Source organism: Somniosus microcephalus, unplaced genomic scaffold (assembly GCF_052327205.1).
Source record: "Somniosus microcephalus isolate GS21.2 unplaced genomic scaffold, FLI_Smic_1.0 unresolved_chr4, whole genome shotgun sequence".
NCBI lineage: Eukaryota > Metazoa > Chordata > Chondrichthyes > Squaliformes > Somniosidae > Somniosus > Somniosus microcephalus.
Window position 1 is genome coordinate 8,474,402 of NW_028225182.1, and position 20,403 is coordinate 8,494,804.

The window sequence follows — 20,403 nt, forward strand, 5'->3', positions numbered from 1 at the left end:
TCCACTTGAAATCGATTTCCTTCAGTGGTTTTCTCTGGATGTTGTCTCTCTCGGTGCCGGCGAACATTTCATTGATGCATTTGTCCTGAACTGAAGGCTTTTGCCCATCTCGCGTGGTCAGAGCTGCTCTGTCTGTCTATTACCTGTCTGTTACCCTTATCGGGAACAGGCCGCCTGTTCAACATTCAACAGCAAACCCAGAAAGACAAATAAACAGAAAGATGTGTCTCTCAGCCCCGGTGGCAAAGGTGCAATGGATGTTATCCAAATAAATCCCCCATGAGAGTCTGTGTGCATTGGCTTCCTTATAAAGTTTGTATTTGAAATGTGCGGGAAAAGCGTAAAATTATGAAAACATCCTGATGGCCAGTACGGGGATCGAAATCGCGACCTTGTCGTTATTAGCACCAGGCTTTCACCAACTGAGCTACCCGGCCACAACGCTCTCGTTGGCCAGGCTCGAACCCAGGCTGCGAGATTGTCTTTCAGCCTCACACTGGGTGACCGAGTTACTGCACAATCATTGAACACACTGCATCGGTTAAACATTGTTAACTGTTCGTATATACAACTGGGCAGAGTGTAAATCGAAACTAACAGAAAGGCAGCTCTATGGTCTAACAAACCTCATTCTAAAATTTACTATCGCACCACAGCCCCTCCCACAAATACTGTTCCGGTATAAAAGCAGACGGCGGGACCCCGACTGGATTCGAACCTGCAGCGGACGGTTGGAGCCGGATCCAGCATGTCCGATGTGGTTTCACTCCCATTCGTTTAGGAAACGCGGCATCAGGAGCGTAAAATTTCTCTTCATTCGCTCCTCTTGTAGTGAAGGAGACAGAAACTAACTAAAATCTGCCGAAACCCGGGACCTTTAAATCTTCAGTCTATCGCTCTCCCAACTGAGCTATTTTGGCTTCACATTCAAGGCTGTATTCTGTCGTTCTTCTGGCGGATTTTCTATCCCCGGGTGGAATTGCCCCTCTCGCTCATTCCTCACTTCGGGCAATGTGACCCGACCAGATCTCGGAGCTCAGGTTGTGTTAATGTAAAGCTGCAGCGTTGATAAAGATACAATGCTGACACAGCACGGGGGACCTCACCGTGTTGGACACAGCGTGAAATGCAATGACATGTTCAAATAAAGTTACAGAGCACAACACATGTGTAAAATTCCCTGTTCTTTTCTCCACACTGATGGGTTGTGAAGGGAGAGACGGGCCGAAGTCTCACTGAGCCGCACTGATCACGAGCCAAATCAAGTTCAATCTTCAGCTGCAGGTATGGTGCTGAGCCCGACACAGAAGTGAAAATGCCCGTGGTTCTTAATTCCTCACACAGTGGGCTACTGAGCAATACAGGAAGGGCTAATGAACATCTTAATGCTCAAGTTATCACGGGCCACGGACTCTCTGATTCCAGGCTTGCACAAGTTGGTAAGTTTCAAAATTTGCATTTTTCACACTGGCAATGAATGAATCGATTGCCGTGCCTTTGATAAGCTAAGTTTGTTAGGGAGATGCAGTGGGCAAGAAGATACACAGAAGACTGATGAAAACCGTGACTGCCCTGACACTGTGAGCTGCAGTTAAATGTTGGCAACATTTAAAGTCAGCCAGTCTAAATTTGACAGAAATCAATTCCTGCTGACTTTGAAACAGCACGCATTTTACAGAAATCAAGGATGTGTATTTTATATCGCTGTATGAAGAGTGATGTTGAGCAGCGGTGTGGAAAGTTGAATCAGGGGCGGAGCATTGCTCCGTAAGGGTGCGTTGCATGGTGGCAATTCAAACAGCCCCAAAACGCACTGTTCCCTGACCGGGAATCGAACCCGGGCCGCGGCAGTGAGAGTGCCGAATCCTAACCACTAGACCACCAGGGAAGCTGCAGCCAGCCTCCTGGCAGCAAGCACATCAACGCAGCTTTTCATGCCTGCTCCTTTGCAATTCAGATCCTTTCGCGCCAGGCAAACTGTTCGGACAAAATTATATTTTTTACATGAGAACACAACAGACGTGTTCGCGAAAGCACGGCACCAAGTGCGGGTAGGCATCCACTTGAAATCGATTTCCTCCTGTGTTTTTCTCTGGATGTTGTCTCTCTCGGTGCTGGGTGAACAATTCATTGATGCATTGGTTCCAGTGATGAACGATTGCCGTTACGTGGATAGACCAGAGAAGTTGGAGCTGTTCTCCTTAGAGCATAGACGGCTAAGAGGAAATTTGACAGAGGGTTTTAAAATCAAGAAAACGATAAGATAGAGTAAATAAACAGAAAAGATGGATGAATACAAAAGACAAAGCTGAAGTGTCTGTAACCATCCTGAGAGAAGCCAGACTTCATTCAATTTGATTAATTCCAAGCGATATTAAGAAACAGCTGAGCTCATTAGTTACAGCAAATGCAATGAGCTCCGACAACACTCCGTCTGCAGCACTAAAAGCGTGTGCTCCAGAACTAGCCATGCCTCGGGGAAGCGGTTGTGTTAAGAGATTGAGTAAACTAGGCCTGTAATCTCTTGAATTCGGAAGAATGAGAGGGGATCTCATGAAGCATGCAAAATTATTACAGGGTTTGATCGGTTGGATGCTGGGAGAATGATTCCCTTGGCTGGGGAGTCTAGAACCAGCGGACACAGCCTCAGGATAAAGGTTAGGCCATTCAGGACTGAGAGAAGACATTTCTTCACACAGAGAGTGGTGAATCTTTGGAATTCTCTTCCCCAGAGTGCTGTGGAGGCTCAGTTATTGGGTATATTCAAAACAGAAGTGGGTGATTTCTGACTGGAAAGGGCATCAAGGGATATGGCGATAGGGCCGGGGAGTGGAATTGAGGCAGGAGATCAGCCATGATCTCATTGAATCCCCTGCACTGCTTAAAAATCTGTTCCATTACCTTTTTTTTCCAGTTCTGACGAAAGGTTATCGACTTGAAACGTTACCTCTGTTTCTCTCTTCGCTGATGCTGCCTGACCTGCTGAGTATCTCCAGCATTTTCTGTTTCAATTCATATTTCCAGCATCTGCAGTATTTTCTCAGTTCGCATTTCTTTCATTGTGCAAAACAAGGATATCGCTTAATTAATGACGCTTTGAAAGCAACATAAAAGTTTAACATTATAACTACCGCCCAACGTGGGGCTCGAACCGACGACCCTGAGATTAAGAGTCTCATGCTCTACCGACTGAGCTAGCCGGGCCTGTTGATGCCATATTGCCTTGTCGCTGATTGCAGTCAGGAACCTTGTGGCTCCGGCCCGGTCACAACAGCATGTCTGAGCCGCGTTTCTGCAAACTACGAAACAAGTTCTCCAGAAGCCCAAGGCGTATAAGGAACTCAAGCAGCAAAATCCCTTTCATTAACCACAGGGGTTCAGGCAAATTTCTGATCGCAAATCGCTTTAGTCCTTGTCAATATCTCTTGTCTATTTCCCGGAGATTCCCGATTCTGTCTGTCTCTCTGGCTCTGTTTATTGTGTCTGTGGCCACCTGCGGGTAGATTTTGAATGAATACCTGTGTTTGTGTCTGCTTGTTGCTTTAAACAAATGAGGGCATCAGGCGCTTTTGTGCATGATACTGAGGAATCAGGAGAAGGCAGGAGGAATGAAACAGTGTTTGTGGAACGTGTATGTATACAAACTACGAACATTCGTGCTTATGTTGTGGACCTCATGGCGCAGCGGTAGCGCATCTGACTCCAGATCCGAAAGTCTGCATGTTCAAATCTAATCGATCTCCCAAATGAGCTATTTCAGCGTTGTATGGCGGCAATTCAAACAGCCCCAAAACGCACTGTTTCCTGACCGGGAATCGAACCCGGGCCGCGGCAGATGAAGGTGCCTGAATCCTAACCACTAGATCACCAGAAAAGCTGCAAGTCTCCTGCCAGCAAGCACAGCAACGCAGTGTTTCCTGCTTGCTCCAGTGCAATTCAGATCCTTTTGTGCCAGGCAAACTGTTCGGACAAAATGATACTTTTTACATGAGAACACAAAAGACGTGTTCGCGAAAGCACGGCACCAAGTGCGGGTAGGCATCCACTTGAAATCGATTTCCTTCAGTGGTTTTCTCTGGATGTTGTCTCTCTCGGTGCCGGCGAACATTTCATTGATGCATTTGTCCTGAACTGAAGGCTTTTGCCCATCTCGCGTGGTCAGAGCTGCTCTGTCTGTCTATTACCTGCCTGTTACCCTTATCGGGAACAGGCCGCCTGTTCAACATTCAGCAGCAAACCCAGAAAGACAAATAAACAGAAAGATGTGTCTCTCAGCCCCGGTGGCAAAGGTGCAATGGATGTTATCCAAATAAATCCCCCATGAGAGTCTGTGTGCATTGGCTTCCTTATAAAGTTTGTATTTGAAATGTGCGGGAAAAGCGTAAAATTATGAAAACATCCTGATGGCCAGTACGGGGATCGAAATCGCGACCTTGTCGTTATTAGCACCAGGCTTTCACCAACTGAGCTACCCGGCCACAACGCTCTCGTTGGCCAGGCTCGAACCCAGGCTGCTAGATTGTCTTTCAGCCTCACACTGGGTGACCGAGTTACTGCACAATCATTGAACACACTGCATCGGTTAAACATTGTTAACTGTTCGTATATACAACTGGGCAGAGTGTAAATCGAAACTAACAGAAAGGCAGCTCTATGGTCTAACAAACCTCATTCTAAAATTTACTATCGCACCACAGCCCCTCCCACAAATACTGTTCCGGTATAAAAGCAGACGGCGGGACCCCGACTGGATTCGAACCTGCAGCGGACGGTTGGAGCCGGATCCAGCATGTCCGATGTGGTTTCACTCCCATTCGTTTAGGAAACGCGGCATCAGGAGCGTAAAATTTCTCTTCATTCGCTCCTCTTGTAGTGAAGGAGACAGAAACTAACTAAAATCTGCCGAAACCCGGGACCTTTAAATCTTCAGTCTATCGCTCTCCCAACTGAGCTATTTTGGCTTCACATTCAAGGCTGTATTCTGTCGTTCTTCTGGCGGATTTTCTATCCCCGGGTGGAATTGCCCCTCTCGCTCATTCCTCACTTCGGGCAATGTGACCCGACCAGATCTCGGAGCTCAGGTTGTGTTAATGTAAAGCTGCAGTGTTGATAAAGATACAATGCTGACACAGCACGGGGGACCTCACCGTGTTGGACACAGCGTGAAATGCAATGACATGTTCAAATAAAGTTACAGAGCACAACACATGTGTAAAATTCCCTGTTCTTTTCTCCACACTGATGGGTTGTGAAGGGAGAGACGGGCCGAAGTCTCACTGAGCCGCACTGATCACGAGCCAAATCAAGTTCAATCTTCAGCTGCAGGTATGGTGCTGAGCCCGACACAGAAGTGAAAATGCCCGTGGTTCTTAATTCCTCACACAGTGGGCTACTGAGCAATACAGGAAGGGCTAATGAACATCTTAATGCTCAAGTTATCACGGGCCACGGACTCTCTGATTCCAGGCTTGCACAAGTTGGTAAGTTTCAAAATTTGCATTTTTCACACTGGCAATGAATGAATCGATTGCCGTGCCTTTGATAAGCTAAGTTTGTTAGGGAGATGCAGTGGGCAAGAAGATACACAGAAGACTGATGAAAACCGTGACTGCCCTGACACTGTGAGCTGCAGTTAAATGTTGGCAACATTTAAAGTCAGCCAGTCTAAATTTGACAGAAATCAATTCCTGCTGACTTTGAAACAGCACGCATTTTACAGAAATCAAGGATGTGTATTTTATATCGCTGTATGAAGAGTGATGTTGAGCAGCGGTGTGGAAAGTTGAATCAGGGGCGGAGCATTGCTCCGTAAGGGTGCGTTGCATGGTGGCAATTCAAACAGCCCCAAAACGCACTGTTCCCTGACCGGGAATCGAACCCGGGCCGCGGCAGTGAGAGTGCCGAATCCTAACCACTAGACCACCAGGGAAGCTGCAGCCAGCCTCCTGGCAGCAAGCACATCAACGCAGCTTTTCATGCCTGCTCCTTTGCAATTCAGATCCTTTCGCGCCAGGCAAACTGTTCGGACAAAATTATATTTTTTACATGAGAACACAACAGACGTGTTCGCGAAAGCACGGCACCAAGTGCGGGTAGGCATCCACTTGAAATCGATTTCCTCCTGTGTTTTTCTCTGGATGTTGTCTCTCTCGGTGCTGGGTGAACAATTCATTGATGCATTGGTTCCAGTGATGAACGATTGCCGTTACGTGGATAGACCAGAGAAGTTGGAGCTGTTCTCCTTAGAGCATAGACGGCTAAGAGGAAATTTGACAGAGGGTTTTAAAATCAAGAAAACGATAAGATAGAGTAAATAAACAGAAAAGATGGATGAATACAAAAGACAAAGCTGAAGTGTCTGTAACCATCCTGAGAGAAGCCAGACTTCATTCAATTTGATTAATTCCAAGCGATATTAAGAAACAGCTGAGCTCATTAGTTACAGCAAATGCAATGAGCTCCGACAACACTCCGTCTGCAGCACTAAAAGCGTGTGCTCCAGAACTAGCCATGCCTCGGGGAAGCGGTTGTGTTAAGAGATTGAGTAAACTAGGCCTGTAATCTCTTGAATTCGGAAGAATGAGAGGGGATCTCATGAAGCATGCAAAATTATTACAGGGTTTGATCGGTTGGATGCTGGGAGAATGATTCCCTTGGCTGGGGAGTCTAGAACCAGCGGACACAGCCTCAGGATAAAGGTTAGGCCATTCAGGACTGAGAGAAGACATTTCTTCACACAGAGAGTGGTGAATCTTTGGAATTCTCTTCCCCAGAGTGCTGTGGAGGCTCAGTTATTGGGTATATTCAAAACAGAAGTGGGTGATTTCTGACTGGAAAGGGCATCAAGGGATATGGCGATAGGGCCGGGGAGTGGAATTGAGGCAGGAGATCAGCCATGATCTCATTGAATCCCCTGCACTGCTTAAAAATCTGTTCCATTACCTTTTTTTTCCAGTTCTGACGAAAGGTTATCGACTTGAAACGTTACCTCTGTTTCTCTCTTCGCTGATGCTGCCTGACCTGCTGAGTATCTCCAGCATTTTCTGTTTCAATTCATATTTCCAGCATCTGCAGTATTTTCTCAGTTCGCATTTCTTTCATTGTGCAAAACAAGGATATCGCTTAATTAATGACGCTTTGAAAGCAACATAAAAGTTTAACATTATAACTACCGCCCAACGTGGGGCTCGAACCGACGACCCTGAGATTAAGAGTCTCATGCTCTACCGACTGAGCTAGCCGGGCCTGTTGATGCCATATTGCCTTGTCGCTGATTGCAGTCAGGAACCTTGTGGCTCCGGCCCGGTCACAACAGCATGTCTGAGCCGCGTTTCTGCAAACTACGAAACAAGTTCTCCAGAAGCCCAAGGCGTATAAGGAACTCAAGCAGCAAAATCCCTTTCATTAACCACAGGGGTTCAGGCAAATTTCTGATCGCAAATCGCTTTAGTCCTTGTCAATATATCTCTTGTCTATTTCCCGGAGATTCCCGATTCTGTCTGTCTCTCTGGCTCTGTTTATTGTGTCTGTGGCCACCTGCGGGTAGATTTTGAATGAATACCTGTGTTTGTGTCTGCTTGTTGCTTTAAACAAATGAGGGCATCAGGCGCTTTTGTGCATGATACTGAGGAATCAGGAGAAGGCAGGAGGAATGAAACAGTGTTTGTGGAACGTGTATGTATACAAACTACGAACATTCGTGCTTATGTTGTGGACCTCATGGCGCAGCGGTAGCGCATCTGACTCCAGATCCGAAAGTCTGCATGTTCAAATCTAATCGATCTCCCAAATGAGCTATTTCAGCGTTGTATGGCGGCAATTCAAACAGCCCCAAAACGCACTGTTTCCTGACCGGGAATCGAACCCGGGCCGCGGCAGATGAAGGTGCCTGAATCCTAACCACTAGATCACCAGAAAAGCTGCAAGTCTCCTGCCAGCAAGCACAGCAACGCAGTGTTTCCTGCTTGCTCCAGTGCAATTCAGATCCTTTTGTGCCAGGCAAACTGTTCGGACAAAATGATACTTTTTACATGAGAACACAAAAGACGTGTTCGCGAAAGCACGGCACCAAGTGCGGGTAGGCATCCACTTGAAATCGATTTCCTTCAGTGGTTTTCTCTGGATGTTGTCTCTCTCGGTGCCGGCGAACATTTCATTGATGCATTTGTCCTGAACTGAAGGCTTTTGCCCATCTCGCGTGGTCAGAGCTGCTCTGTCTGTCTATTACCTGTCTGTTACCCTTATCGGGAACAGGCCGCCTGTTCAACATTCAACAGCAAACCCAGAAAGACAAATAAACAGAAAGATGTGTCTCTCAGCCCCGGTGGCAAAGGTGCAATGGATGTTATCCAAATAAATCCCCCATGAGAGTCTGTGTGCATTGGCTTCCTTATAAAGTTTGTATTTGAAATGTGCGGGAAAAGCGTAAAATTATGAAAACATCCTGATGGCCAGTACGGGGATCGAAATCGCGACCTTGTCGTTATTAGCACCAGGCTTTCACCAACTGAGCTACCCGGCCACAACGCTCTCGTTGGCCAGGCTCGAACCCAGGCTGCGAGATTGTCTTTCAGCCTCACACTGGGTGACCGAGTTACTGCACAATCATTGAACACACTGCATCGGTTAAACATTGTTAACTGTTCGTATATACAACTGGGCAGAGTGTAAATCGAAACTAACAGAAAGGCAGCTCTATGGTCTAACAAACCTCATTCTAAAATTTACTATCGCACCACAGCCCCTCCCACAAATACTGTTCCGGTATAAAAGCAGACGGCGGGACCCCGACTGGATTCGAACCTGCAGCGGACGGTTGGAGCCGGATCCAGCATGTCCGATGTGGTTTCACTCCCATTCGTTTAGGAAACGCGGCATCAGGAGCGTAAAATTTCTCTTCATTCGCTCCTCTTGTAGTGAAGGAGACAGAAACTAACTAAAATCTGCCGAAACCCGGGACCTTTAAATCTTCAGTCTATCGCTCTCCCAACTGAGCTATTTTGGCTTCACATTCAAGGCTGTATTCAGTCGTTCTTCTGGCGGATTTTCTATCCCCGGGTGGAATTGCCCCTCTCGCTCATTCCTCACTTCGGGCAATGTGACCCGACCAGATCTCGGAGCTCAGGTTGTGTTAATGTAAAGCTGCAGCGTTGATAAAGATACAATGCTGACACAGCACGGGGGACCTCACCGTGTTGGACACAGCGTGAAATGCAATGACATGTTCAAATAAAGTTACAGAGCACAACACATGTGTAAAATTCCCTGTTCTTTTCTCCACACTGATGGGTTGTGAAGGGAGAGACGGGCCGAAGTCTCACTGAGCCGCACTGATCACGAGCCAAATCAAGTTCAATCTTCAGCTGCAGGTATGGTGCTGAGCCCGACACAGAAGTGAAAATGCCCGTGGTTCTTAATTCCTCACATAGTGGGCTACTGAGCAATACAGGAAGGGCTAATGAACATCTTAATGCTCAAGTTATCACGGGCCACGGACTCTCTGATTCCAGGCTTGCACAAGTTGGTAAGTTTCAAAATTTGCATTTTTCACACTGGCAATGAATGAATCGATTGCCGTGCCTTTGATAAGCTAAGTTTGTTAGGGAGATGCAGTGGGCAAGAAGATACACAGAAGACTGATGAAAACCGTGACTGCCCTGACACTGTGAGCTGCAGTTAAATGTTGGCAACATTTAAAGTCAGCCAGTCTAAATTTGACAGAAATCAATTCCTGCTGACTTTGAAACAGCACGCATTTTACAGAAATCAAGGATGTGTATTTTATATCGCTGTATGAAGAGTGATGTTGAGCAGCGGTGTGGAAAGTTGAATCAGGGGCGGAGCATTGCTCCGTAAGGGTGCGTTGCATGGTGGCAATTCAAACAGCCCCAAAACGCACTGTTCCCTGACCGGGAATCGAACCCGGGCCGCGGCAGTGAGAGTGCCGAATCCTAACCACTAGACCACCAGGGAAGCTGCAGCCAGCCTCCTGGCAGCAAGCACATCAACGCAGCTTTTCATGCCTGCTCCTTTGCAATTCAGATCCTTTCGCGCCAGGCAAACTGTTCGGACAAAATTATATTTTTTACATGAGAACACAACAGACGTGTTCGCGAAAGCACGGCACCAAGTGCGGGTAGGCATCCACTTGAAATCGATTTCCTCCTGTGTTTTTCTCTGGATGTTGTCTCTCTCGGTGCTGGGTGAACAATTCATTGATGCATTGGTTCCAGTGATGAACGATTGCCGTTACGTGGATAGACCAGAGAAGTTGGAGCTGTTCTCCTTAGAGCATAGACGGCTAAGAGGAAATTTGACAGAGGGTTTTAAAATCAAGAAAACGATAAGATAGAGTAAATAAACAGAAAAGATGGATGAATACAAAAGACAAAGCTGAAGTGTCTGTAACCATCCTGAGAGAAGCCAGACTTCATTCAATTTGATTAATTCCAAGCGATATTAAGAAACAGCTGAGCTCATTAGTTACAGCAAATGCAATGAGCTCCGACAACACTCCGTCTGCAGCACTAAAAGCGTGTGCTCCAGAACTAGCCATGCCTCGGGGAAGCGGTTGTGTTAAGAGATTGAGTAAACTAGGCCTGTAATCTCTTGAATTCGGAAGAATGAGAGGGGATCTCATGAAGCATGCAAAATTATTACAGGGTTTGATCGGTTGGATGCTGGGAGAATGATTCCCTTGGCTGGGGAGTCTAGAACCAGCGGACACAGCCTCAGGATAAAGGTTAGGCCATTCAGGACTGAGAGAAGACATTTCTTCACACAGAGAGTGGTGAATCTTTGGAATTCTCTTCCCCAGAGTGCTGTGGAGGCTCAGTTATTGGGTATATTCAAAACAGAAGTGGGTGATTTCTGACTGGAAAGGGCATCAAGGGATATGGCGATAGGGCCGGGGAGTGGAATTGAGGCAGGAGATCAGCCATGATCTCATTGAATCCCCTGCACTGCTTAAAAATCTGTTCCATTACCTTTTTTTTCCAGTTCTGACGAAAGGTTATCGACTTGAAACGTTACCTCTGTTTCTCTCTTCGCTGATGCTGCCTGACCTGCTGAGTATCTCCAGCATTTTCTGTTTCAATTCATATTTCCAGCATCTGCAGTATTTTCTCAGTTCGCATTTCTTTCATTGTGCAAAACAAGGATATCGCTTAATTAATGACGCTTTGAAAGCAACATAAAAGTTTAACATTATAACTACCGCCCAACGTGGGGCTCGAACCGACGACCCTGAGATTAAGAGTCTCATGCTCTACCGACTGAGCTAGCCGGGCCTGTTGATGCCATATTGCCTTGTCGCTGATTGCAGTCAGGAACCTTGTGGCTCCGGCCCGGTCACAACAGCATGTCTGAGCCGCGTTTCTGCAAACTACGAAACAAGTTCTCCAGAAGCCCAAGGCGTATAAGGAACTCAAGCAGCAAAATCCCTTTCATTAACCACAGGGGTTCAGGCAAATTTCTGATCGCAAATCGCTTTAGTCCTTGTCAATATATCTCTTGTCTATTTCCCGGAGATTCCCGATTCTGTCTGTCTCTCTGGCTCTGTTTATTGTGTCTGTGGCCACCTGCGGGTAGATTTTGAATGAATACCTGTGTTTGTGTCTGCTTGTTGCTTTAAACAAATGAGGGCATCAGGCGCTTTTGTGCATGATACTGAGGAATCAGGAGAAGGCAGGAGGAATGAAACAGTGTTTGTGGAACGTGTATGTATACAAACTACGAACATTCGTGCTTATGTTGTGGACCTCATGGCGCAGCGGTAGCGCATCTGACTCCAGATCCGAAAGTCTGCATGTTCAAATCTAATCGATCTCCCAAATGAGCTATTTCAGCGTTGTATGGCGGCAATTCAAACAGCCCCAAAACGCACTGTTTCCTGACCGGGAATCGAACCCGGGCCGCGGCTAGATGAAGGTGCCTGAATCCTAACCACTAGATCACCAGAAAAGCTGCAAGTCTCCTGCCAGCAAGCACAGCAACGCAGTGTTTCCTGCTTGCTCCAGTGCAATTCAGATCCTTTTGTGCCAGGCAAACTGTTCGGACAAAATGATACTTTTTACATGAGAACACAAAAGACGTGTTCGCGAAAGCACGGCACCAAGTGCGGGTAGGCATCCACTTGAAATCGATTTCCTTCAGTGGTTTTCTCTGGATGTTGTCTCTCTCGGTGCCGGCGAACATTTCATTGATTCATTTGTCCTGAACTGAAGGCTTTTGCCCATCTCGCGTGGTCAGAGCTGCTCTGTCTGTCTATTACCTGCCTGTTACCCTTATCGGGAACAGGCCGCCTGTTCAACATTCAGCAGCAAACCCAGAAAGACAAATAAACAGAAAGATGTGTCTCTCAGCCCCGGTGGCAAAGGTGCAATGGATGTTATCCAAATAAATCCCCCATGAGAGTCTGTGTGCATTGGCTTCCTTATAAAGTTTGTATTTGAAATGTGCGGGAAAAGCGTAAAATTATAAAAACATCCTGATGGCCAGTACGGGGATCGAAATCGCGACCTTGTCGTTATTAGCACCAGGCTTTCACCAACATGAGCTACCCGGCCACAACGCTCTCGTTGGCCAGGCTCGAACCCAGGCTGCTAGATTGTCTTTCAGCCTCACACTGGGTGACCGAGTTACTGCACAATCATTGAACACACTGCATCGGTTAAACATTGTTAACTGTTCGTATATACAACTGGGCAGAGTGTAAATCGAAACTAACAGAAAGGCAGCTCTATGGTCTAACAAACCTCATTCTAAAATTTACTATCGCACCACAGCCCCTCCCACAAATACTGTTCCGGTATAAAAGCAGACGGCGGGACCCCGACTGGATTCGAACCTGCAGCGGACGGTTGGAGCCGGATCCAGCATGTCCGATGTGGTTTCACTCCCATTCGTTTAGGAAACGCGGCATCAGGAGCGTAAAATTTCTCTTCATTCGCTCCTCTTGTAGTGAAGGAGACAGAAACTAACTAAAATCTGCCGAAACCCGGGACCTTTAAATCTTCAGTCTATCGCTCTCCCAACTGAGCTATTTTGGCTTCACATTCAAGGCTGTATTCTGTCGTTCTTCTGGCGGATTTTCTATCCCCGGGTGGAATTGCCCCTCTCGCTCATTCCTCACTTCGGGCAATGTGACCCGACCAGATCTCGGAGCTCAGGTTGTGTTAATGTAAAGCTGCAGTGTTGATAAAGATACAATGCTGACACAGCACGGGGGACCTCACCGTGTTGGACACAGCGTGAAATGCAATGACATGTTCAAATAAAGTTACAGAGCACAACACATGTGTAAAATTCCCTGTTCTTTTCTCCACACTGATGGGTTGTGAAGGGAGAGACGGGCCGAAGTCTCACTGAGCCGCACTGATCACGAGCCAAATCAAGTTCAATCTTCAGCTGCAGGTATGGTGCTGAGCCCGACACAGAAGTGAAAATGCCCGTGGTTCTTAATTCCTCACACAGTGGGCTACTGAGCAATACAGGAAGGGCTAATGAACATCTTAATGCTCAAGTTATCACGGGCCACGGACTCTCTGATTCCAGGCTTGCACAAGTTGGTAAGTTTCAAAATTTGCATTTTTCACACTGGCAATGAATGAATCGATTGCCGTGCCTTTGATAAGCTAAGTTTGTTAGTGAGATGCAGTGGGCAAGAAGATACACAGAAGACTGATGAAAACCGTGACTGCCCTGACACTGTGAGCTGCAGTTAAATGTTGGCAACATTTAAAGTCAGCCAGTCTAAATTTGACAGAAATCAATTCCTGCTGACTTTGAAACAGCACGCATTTTACAGAAATCAAGGATGTGTATTTTATATCGCTGTATGAAGAGTGATGTTGAGCAGCGGTGTGGAAAGTTGAATCAGGGGCGGAGCATTGCTCCGTAAGGGTGCGTTGCATGGTGGCAATTCAAACAGCCCCAAAACGCACTGTTCCCTGACCGGGAATCGAACCCGGGCCGCGGCAGTGAGAGTGCCGAATCCTAACCACTAGACCACCAGGGAAGCTGCAGCCAGCCTCCTGGCAGCAAGCACATCAACGCAGCTTTTCATGCCTGCTCCTTTGCAATTCAGATCCTTTCGCGCCAGGCAAACTGTTCGGACAAAATTATATTTTTTACATGAGAACACAACAGACGTGTTCGCGAAAGCACGGCACCAAGTGCGGGTAGGCATCCACTTGAAATCGATTTCCTCCTGTGTTTTTCTCTGGATGTTGTCTCTCTCGGTGCTGGGTGAACAATTCATTGATGCATTGGTTCCAGTGATGAACGATTGCCGTTACGTGGATAGACCAGAGAAGTTGGAGCTGTTCTCCTTAGAGCATAGACGGCTAAGAGGAAATTTGACAGAGGGTTTTAAAATCAAGAAAACGATAAGATAGAGTAAATAAACAGAAAAGATGGATGAATACAAAAGACAAAGCTGAAGTGTCTGTAACCATCCTGAGAGAAGCCAGACTTCATTCAATTTGATTAATTCCAAGCGATATTAAGAAACAGCTGAGCTCATTAGTTACAGCAAATGCAATGAGCTCCGACAACACTCCGTCTGCAGCACTAAAAGCGTGTGCTCCAGAACTAGCCATGCCTCGGGGAAGCGGTTGTGTTAAGAGATTGAGTAAACTAGGCCTGTAATCTCTTGAATTCGGAAGAATGAGAGGGGATCTCATGAAGCATGCAAAATTATTACAGGGTTTGATCGGTTGGATGCTGGGAGAATGATTCCCTTGGCTGGGGAGTCTAGAACCAGCGGACACAGCCTCAGGATAAAGGTTAGGCCATTCAGGACTGAGAGAAGACATTTCTTCACACAGAGAGTGGTGAATCTTTGGAATTCTCTTCCCCAGAGTGCTGTGGAGGCTCAGTTATTGGGTATATTCAAAACAGAAGTGGGTGATTTCTGACTGGAAAGGGCATCAAGGGATATGGCGATAGGGCCGGGGAGTGGAATTGAGGCAGGAGATCAGCCATGATCTCATTGAATCCCCTGCACTGCTTAAAAATCTGTTCCATTACCTTTTTTTTCCAGTTCTGACGAAAGGTTATCGACTTGAAACGTTACCTCTGTTTCTCTCTTCGCTGATGCTGCCTGACCTGCTGAGTATCTCCAGCATTTTCTGTTTCAATTCATATTTCCAGCATCTGCAGTATTTTCTCAGTTCGCATTTCTTTCATTGTGCAAAACAAGGATATCGCTTAATTAATGACGCTTTGAAAGCAACATAAAAGTTTAACATTATAACTACCGCCCAACGTGGGGCTCGAACCGACGACACTGAGATTAAGAGTCTCATGCTCTACCGACTGAGCTAGCCGGGCCTGTTGATGCCATATTGCCTTGTCGCTGATTGCAGTCAGGAACCTTGTGGCTCCGGCCCGGTCACAACAGCATGTCTGAGCCGCGTTTCTGCAAACTACGAAACAAGTTCTCCAGAAGCCCAAGGCGTATAAGGAACTCAAGCAGCAAAATCCCTTTCATTAACCACAGGGGTTCAGGCAAATTTCTGATCGCAAATCGCTTTAGTCCTTGTCAATATATCTTGTCTATTTCCCGGAGATTCCCGATTCTGTCTGTCTCTCTGGCTCTGTTTATTGTGTCTGTGGCCACCTGCGGGTAGATTTTGAATGAATACCTGTGTTTGTGTCTGCTTGTTGCTTTAAACAAATGAGGGCATCAGGCGCTTTTGTGCATGATACTGAGGAATCAGGAGAAGGCAGGAGGAATGAAACAGTGTTTGTGGAACGTGTATGTATACAAACTACGAACATTCGTGCTTATGTTGTGGACCTCATGGCGCAGCGGTAGCGCATCTGACTCCAGATCCGAAAGTCTGCATGTTCAAATCTAATCGATCTCCCAAATGAGCTATTTCAGCGTTGTATGGCGGCAATTCAAACAGCCCCAAAACGCACTGTTTCCTGACCGGGAATCGAACCCGGGCCGCGGCAGATGAAGGTGCCTGAATCCTAACCACTAGATCACCAGAAAAGCTGCAAGTCTCCTGCCAGCAAGCACAGCAACGCAGTGTTTCCTGCTTGCTCCAGTGCAATTCAGATCCTTTTGTGCCAGGCAAACTGTTCGGACAAAATGATACTTTTTACATGAGAACACAAAAGACGTGTTCGCGAAAGCACGGCACCAAGTGCGGGTAGGCATCCACTTGAAATCGATTTCCTTCAGTGGTTTTCTCTGGATGTTGTCTCTCTCGGTGCCGGCGAACATTTCATTGATGCATTTGTCCTGAACTGAAGGCTTTTGCCCATCTCGCGTGGTCAGAGCTGCTCTGTCTGTCTATTACCTGCCTGTTACCCTTATCGGGAACAGGCCGCCTGTTCAACATTCAGCAGCAAACCCAGAAAGACAAATAAACAGAAAGATGTGTCTCTCAGCCCCGGTGGCAAAGGTGCAATGGATGTTATCCAAATAAATCCCCCATGAGAGTCTGTGTGCATTGGCTTCCTTATAAAGTTTGTATTTGAAATGTGCGGGAAAAGCGTAAAATTATGAAAACATCCTGATGGCCAGTACGGGGATCGAAATCGCGACCTTGTCGTTATTAGCACCAGGCTTTCACCAACTGAGCTACCCGGCCACAACGCTCTCGTTGGCCAGGCTCGAACCCAGGCTGCTAGATTGTCTTTCAGCCTCACACTGGGTGACCGAGTTACTGCACAATCATTGAACACACTGCATCGGTTAAACATTGTTAACTGTTCGTATATACAACTGGGCAGAGTGTAAATCGAAACTAACAGAAAGGCAGCTCTATGGTCTAACAAACCTCATTCTAAAATTTACTATCGCACCACAGCCCCTCCCACAAATACTGTTCCGGTATAAAAGCAGACGGCGGGACCCCGACTGGATTCGAACCTGCAGCGGACGGTTGGAGCCGGATCCAGCATGTCCGATGTGGTTTCACTCCCATTCGTTTAGGAAACGCGGCATCAGGAGCGTAAAATTTCTCTTCATTCGCTCCTCTTGTAGTGAAGGAGACAGAAACTAACTAAAATCTGCCGAAACCCGGGACCTTTAAATCTTCAGTCTATCGCTCTCCCAACTGAGCTATTTTGGCTTCACATTCAAGGCTGTATTCTGTCGTTCTTCTGGCGGATTTTCTATCCCCGGGTGGAATTGCCCCTCTCGCTCATTCCTCACTTCGGGCAATGTGACCCGACCAGATCTCGGAGCTCAGGTTGTGTTAATGTAAAGCTGCAGTGTTGATAAAGATACAATGCTGACACAGCACGGGGGACCTCACCGTGTTGGACACAGCGTGAAATGCAATGACATGTTCAAATAAAGTTACAGAGCACAACACATGTGTAAAATTCCCTGTTCTTTTCTCCACACTGATGGGTTGTGAAGGGAGAGACGGGCCGAAGTCTCACTGAGCCGCACTGATCACGAGCCAAATCAAGTTCAATCTTCAGCTGCAGGTATGGTGCTGAGCCCGACACAGAAGTGAAAATGCCCGTGGTTCTTAATTCCTCACACAGTGGGCTACTGAGCAATACAGGAAGGGCTAATGAACATCTTAATGCTCAAGTTATCACGGGCCACGGACTCTCTGATTCCAGGCTTGCACAAGTTGGTAAGTTTCAAAATTTGCATTTTTCACACTGGCAATGAATGAATCGATTGCCGTGCCTTTGATAAGCTAAGTTTGTTAGGGAGATGCAGTGGGCAAGAAGATACACAGAAGACTGATGAAAACCGTGACTGCCCTGACACTGTGAGCTGCAGTTAAATGTTGGCAACATTTAAAGTCAGCCAGTCTAAATTTGAAAGAAATCAATTCCTGCTGACTTTGAAACAGCACGCATTTTACAGAAATCAAGGATGTGTATTTTATATCGCTGTATGAAGAGTGATGTTGAGCAGCGGTGTGGAAAGTTGAATCAGGGGCGGAGCATTGCTCCGTAAGGGTGCGTTGCATGGTGGCAATTCAAACAGCCCCAAAACGCACTGTTCCCTGACCGGGAATCGAACCCGGGCCGCGGCAGTGAGAGTGCCGAATCCTAACCACTAGACCACCAGGGAAGCTGCAGCCAGCCTCCTGGCAGCAAGCACATCAACGCAGCTTTTCATGCCTGCTCCTTTGCAATTCAGATCCTTTCGCGCCAGGCAAACTGTTCGGACAAAATTATATTTTTTACATGAGAACACAACAGACGTGTTCGCGAAAGCACGGCACCAAGTGCGGGTAGGCATCCACTTGAAATCGATTTCCTCCTGTGTTTTTCTCTGGATGTTGTCTCTCTCGGTGCTGGGTGAACAATTCATTGATGCATTGGTTCCAGTGATGAACGATTGCCGTTACGTGGATAGACCAGAGAAGTTGGAGCTGTTCTCCTTAGAGCATAGACGGCTAAGAGGAAATTTGACAGAGGGTTTTAAAATCAAGAAAACGATAAGATAGAGTAAATAAACAGAAAAGATGGATGAATACAAAAGACAAAGCTGAAGTGTCTGTAACCATCCTGAGAGAAGCCAGACTTCATTCAATTTGATTAATTCCAAGCGATATTAAGAAACAGCTGATCTCATTAGTTACAGCAAATGCAATGAGCTCCGACAACACTCCGTCTGCAGCACTAAAAGCGTGTGCTCCAGAACTAGCCATGCCTCGGGGAAGCGGTTGTGTTAAGAGATTGAGTAAACTAGGCCTGTAATCTCTTGAATTCGGAAGAATGAGAGGGGATCTCATGAAGCATGCAAAATTATTACAGGGTTTGATCGGTTGGATGCTGGGAGAATAATTCCCTTGGCTGGGGAGTCTAGAACCAGCGGACACAGCCTCAGGATAAAGGTTAGGCCATTCAGGACTGAGAGAAGACATTTCTTCACACAGAGAGTGGTGAATCTTTGGAATTCTCTTCCCCAGAGTGCTGTGGAGGCTCAGTTATTGGGTATATTCAAAACAGAAGTGGGTGATTTCTGACTGGTAAGGGCATCAAGGGATATGGCGATAGGGCCGGGGAGTGGAATTGAGGCAGGAGATCAGCCATGATCTCATTGAATCCCCTGCACTGCTTAAAAATCTGTTCCATTACCTTTTTTTTCCAGTTCTGACGAAAGGTTATCGACTTGAAACGTTACCTCTGTTTCTCTCTTCGCTGATGCTGCCTGACCTGCTGAGTATCTCCAGCATTTTCTGTTTCAATTCATATTTCCAGCATCTGCAGTATTTTCTCAGTTCGCATTTCTTTCATTGTGCAAAACAAGGATATCGCTTAATTAATGACGCTTTGAAAGCAACATAAAAGTTTAACATTATAACTACCGCCCAACGTGGGGCTCGAACCCACGACCCTGAGATTAAGAGTCTCATGCTCTACCGACTGAGCTAGCCGGGCCTGTTGATGCAATATTGCCTTGTCGCTGATTGCAGTCAGGAACCTTGTGGCTCCGGGCCGGTCACAACAGCATGTCTGAGCCGCGTTTCTGCAAACTACGAAACAAGTTCTCCAGAAGCCCAAGGCGTATAAGGAACTCAAGCAGCAAAATCCCTTTCATTAACCACAGGGGTTCAGGCAAATTTCTGATCGCAAATCGCTTTAGTCCTTGTCAATATCTCTTGTCTATTTCCCGGAGATTCCCGATTCTGTCTGTCTCTCTGGCTCTGTTTATTGTGTCTGTGGCCACCTGCGGGTAGATTTTGAATGAATACCTGTGTTTGTGTCTGCTTGTTGCTTTAAACAAATGAGGGCATCAGGCGCTTTTGTGCATGATACTGAGGAATCAGGAGAAGGCAGGAGGAATGAAACAGTGTTTGTGGAACGTGTATGTATACAAACTACGAACATTCGTGCTTATGTTGTGGACCTCATGGCGCAGCGGTAGCGCATCTGACTCCAGATCCGAAAGTCTGCATGTTCAAATCTAATCGATCTCCCAAATGAGCTATTTCAGCGTTGTATGGCGGCAATTCAAACAGCCCCAAAACGCACTGTTTCCTGACCGGGAATCGAACCCGGGCCGCCGCAGATGAAGGTGCCTGAATCCTAACCACTAGATCACCAGAAAAGCTGCAAGTCTCCTGCCAGCAAGCACAGCAACGCAGTGTTTCCTGCTTGCTCCAGTGCAATTCAGATCCTTTTGTGCCAGGCAAACTGTTCGGACAAAATGATACTTTTTACATGAGAACACAAAAGACGTGTTCGCGAAAGCACGGCACCAAGTGCGGGTAGGCATCCACTTGAAATCGATTTCCTTCAGTGGTTTTCTCTGGATGTTGTCTCTCTCGGTGCCGGCGAACATTTCATTGATGCATTTGTCCTGAACTGAAGGCTTTTGCCCATCTCGCGTGGTCAGAGCTGCTCTGTCTGTCTATTACCTGTCTGTTACCCTTATCGGGAACAGGCCGCCTGTTCAACATTCAACAG

The 20,403-nt window shown here is 46.8% G+C and overlaps 10 non-coding genes across 10 annotated transcripts; all 10 read right to left on the reverse strand.

Annotated features, from left to right (window-relative positions):
* Window positions 1-1,816: 1,816 nt before the first annotated feature.
* On the reverse strand, window positions 1,817-1,888 carry trnae-cuc (transfer RNA glutamic acid (anticodon CUC)). The gene has a single exon. It is a non-coding gene; the product is annotated as a tRNA-Glu (tRNA).
* A 1,243-nt stretch (window positions 1,889-3,131) lies between these two features.
* trnak-cuu (transfer RNA lysine (anticodon CUU)) lies at window positions 3,132-3,204 on the reverse strand. Its single transcript has one exon. It is a non-coding gene; the product is annotated as a tRNA-Lys (tRNA).
* Window positions 3,205-5,857: 2,653 nt separating this feature from the next.
* On the reverse strand, window positions 5,858-5,929 carry trnae-cuc (transfer RNA glutamic acid (anticodon CUC)). The gene has a single exon. It is a non-coding gene; the product is annotated as a tRNA-Glu (tRNA).
* Window positions 5,930-7,172: 1,243 nt separating this feature from the next.
* On the reverse strand, window positions 7,173-7,245 carry trnak-cuu (transfer RNA lysine (anticodon CUU)). The gene has a single exon. It is a non-coding gene; the product is annotated as a tRNA-Lys (tRNA).
* Window positions 7,246-9,900: 2,655 nt separating this feature from the next.
* trnae-cuc (transfer RNA glutamic acid (anticodon CUC)) lies at window positions 9,901-9,972 on the reverse strand. Its single transcript has one exon. It is a non-coding gene; the product is annotated as a tRNA-Glu (tRNA).
* A 1,243-nt stretch (window positions 9,973-11,215) lies between these two features.
* trnak-cuu (transfer RNA lysine (anticodon CUU)) lies at window positions 11,216-11,288 on the reverse strand. The gene has a single exon. It is a non-coding gene; the product is annotated as a tRNA-Lys (tRNA).
* A 2,657-nt stretch (window positions 11,289-13,945) lies between these two features.
* On the reverse strand, window positions 13,946-14,017 carry trnae-cuc (transfer RNA glutamic acid (anticodon CUC)). The gene has a single exon. It is a non-coding gene; the product is annotated as a tRNA-Glu (tRNA).
* A 1,243-nt stretch (window positions 14,018-15,260) lies between these two features.
* Window positions 15,261-15,333, reverse strand: trnak-cuu (transfer RNA lysine (anticodon CUU)). The gene has a single exon. It is a non-coding gene; the product is annotated as a tRNA-Lys (tRNA).
* A 2,653-nt stretch (window positions 15,334-17,986) lies between these two features.
* On the reverse strand, window positions 17,987-18,058 carry trnae-cuc (transfer RNA glutamic acid (anticodon CUC)). Its single transcript has one exon. It is a non-coding gene; the product is annotated as a tRNA-Glu (tRNA).
* Window positions 18,059-19,301: 1,243 nt separating this feature from the next.
* trnak-cuu (transfer RNA lysine (anticodon CUU)) lies at window positions 19,302-19,374 on the reverse strand. The gene has a single exon. It is a non-coding gene; the product is annotated as a tRNA-Lys (tRNA).
* Between the last annotated feature and the right edge of the window lie 1,029 nt (window positions 19,375-20,403).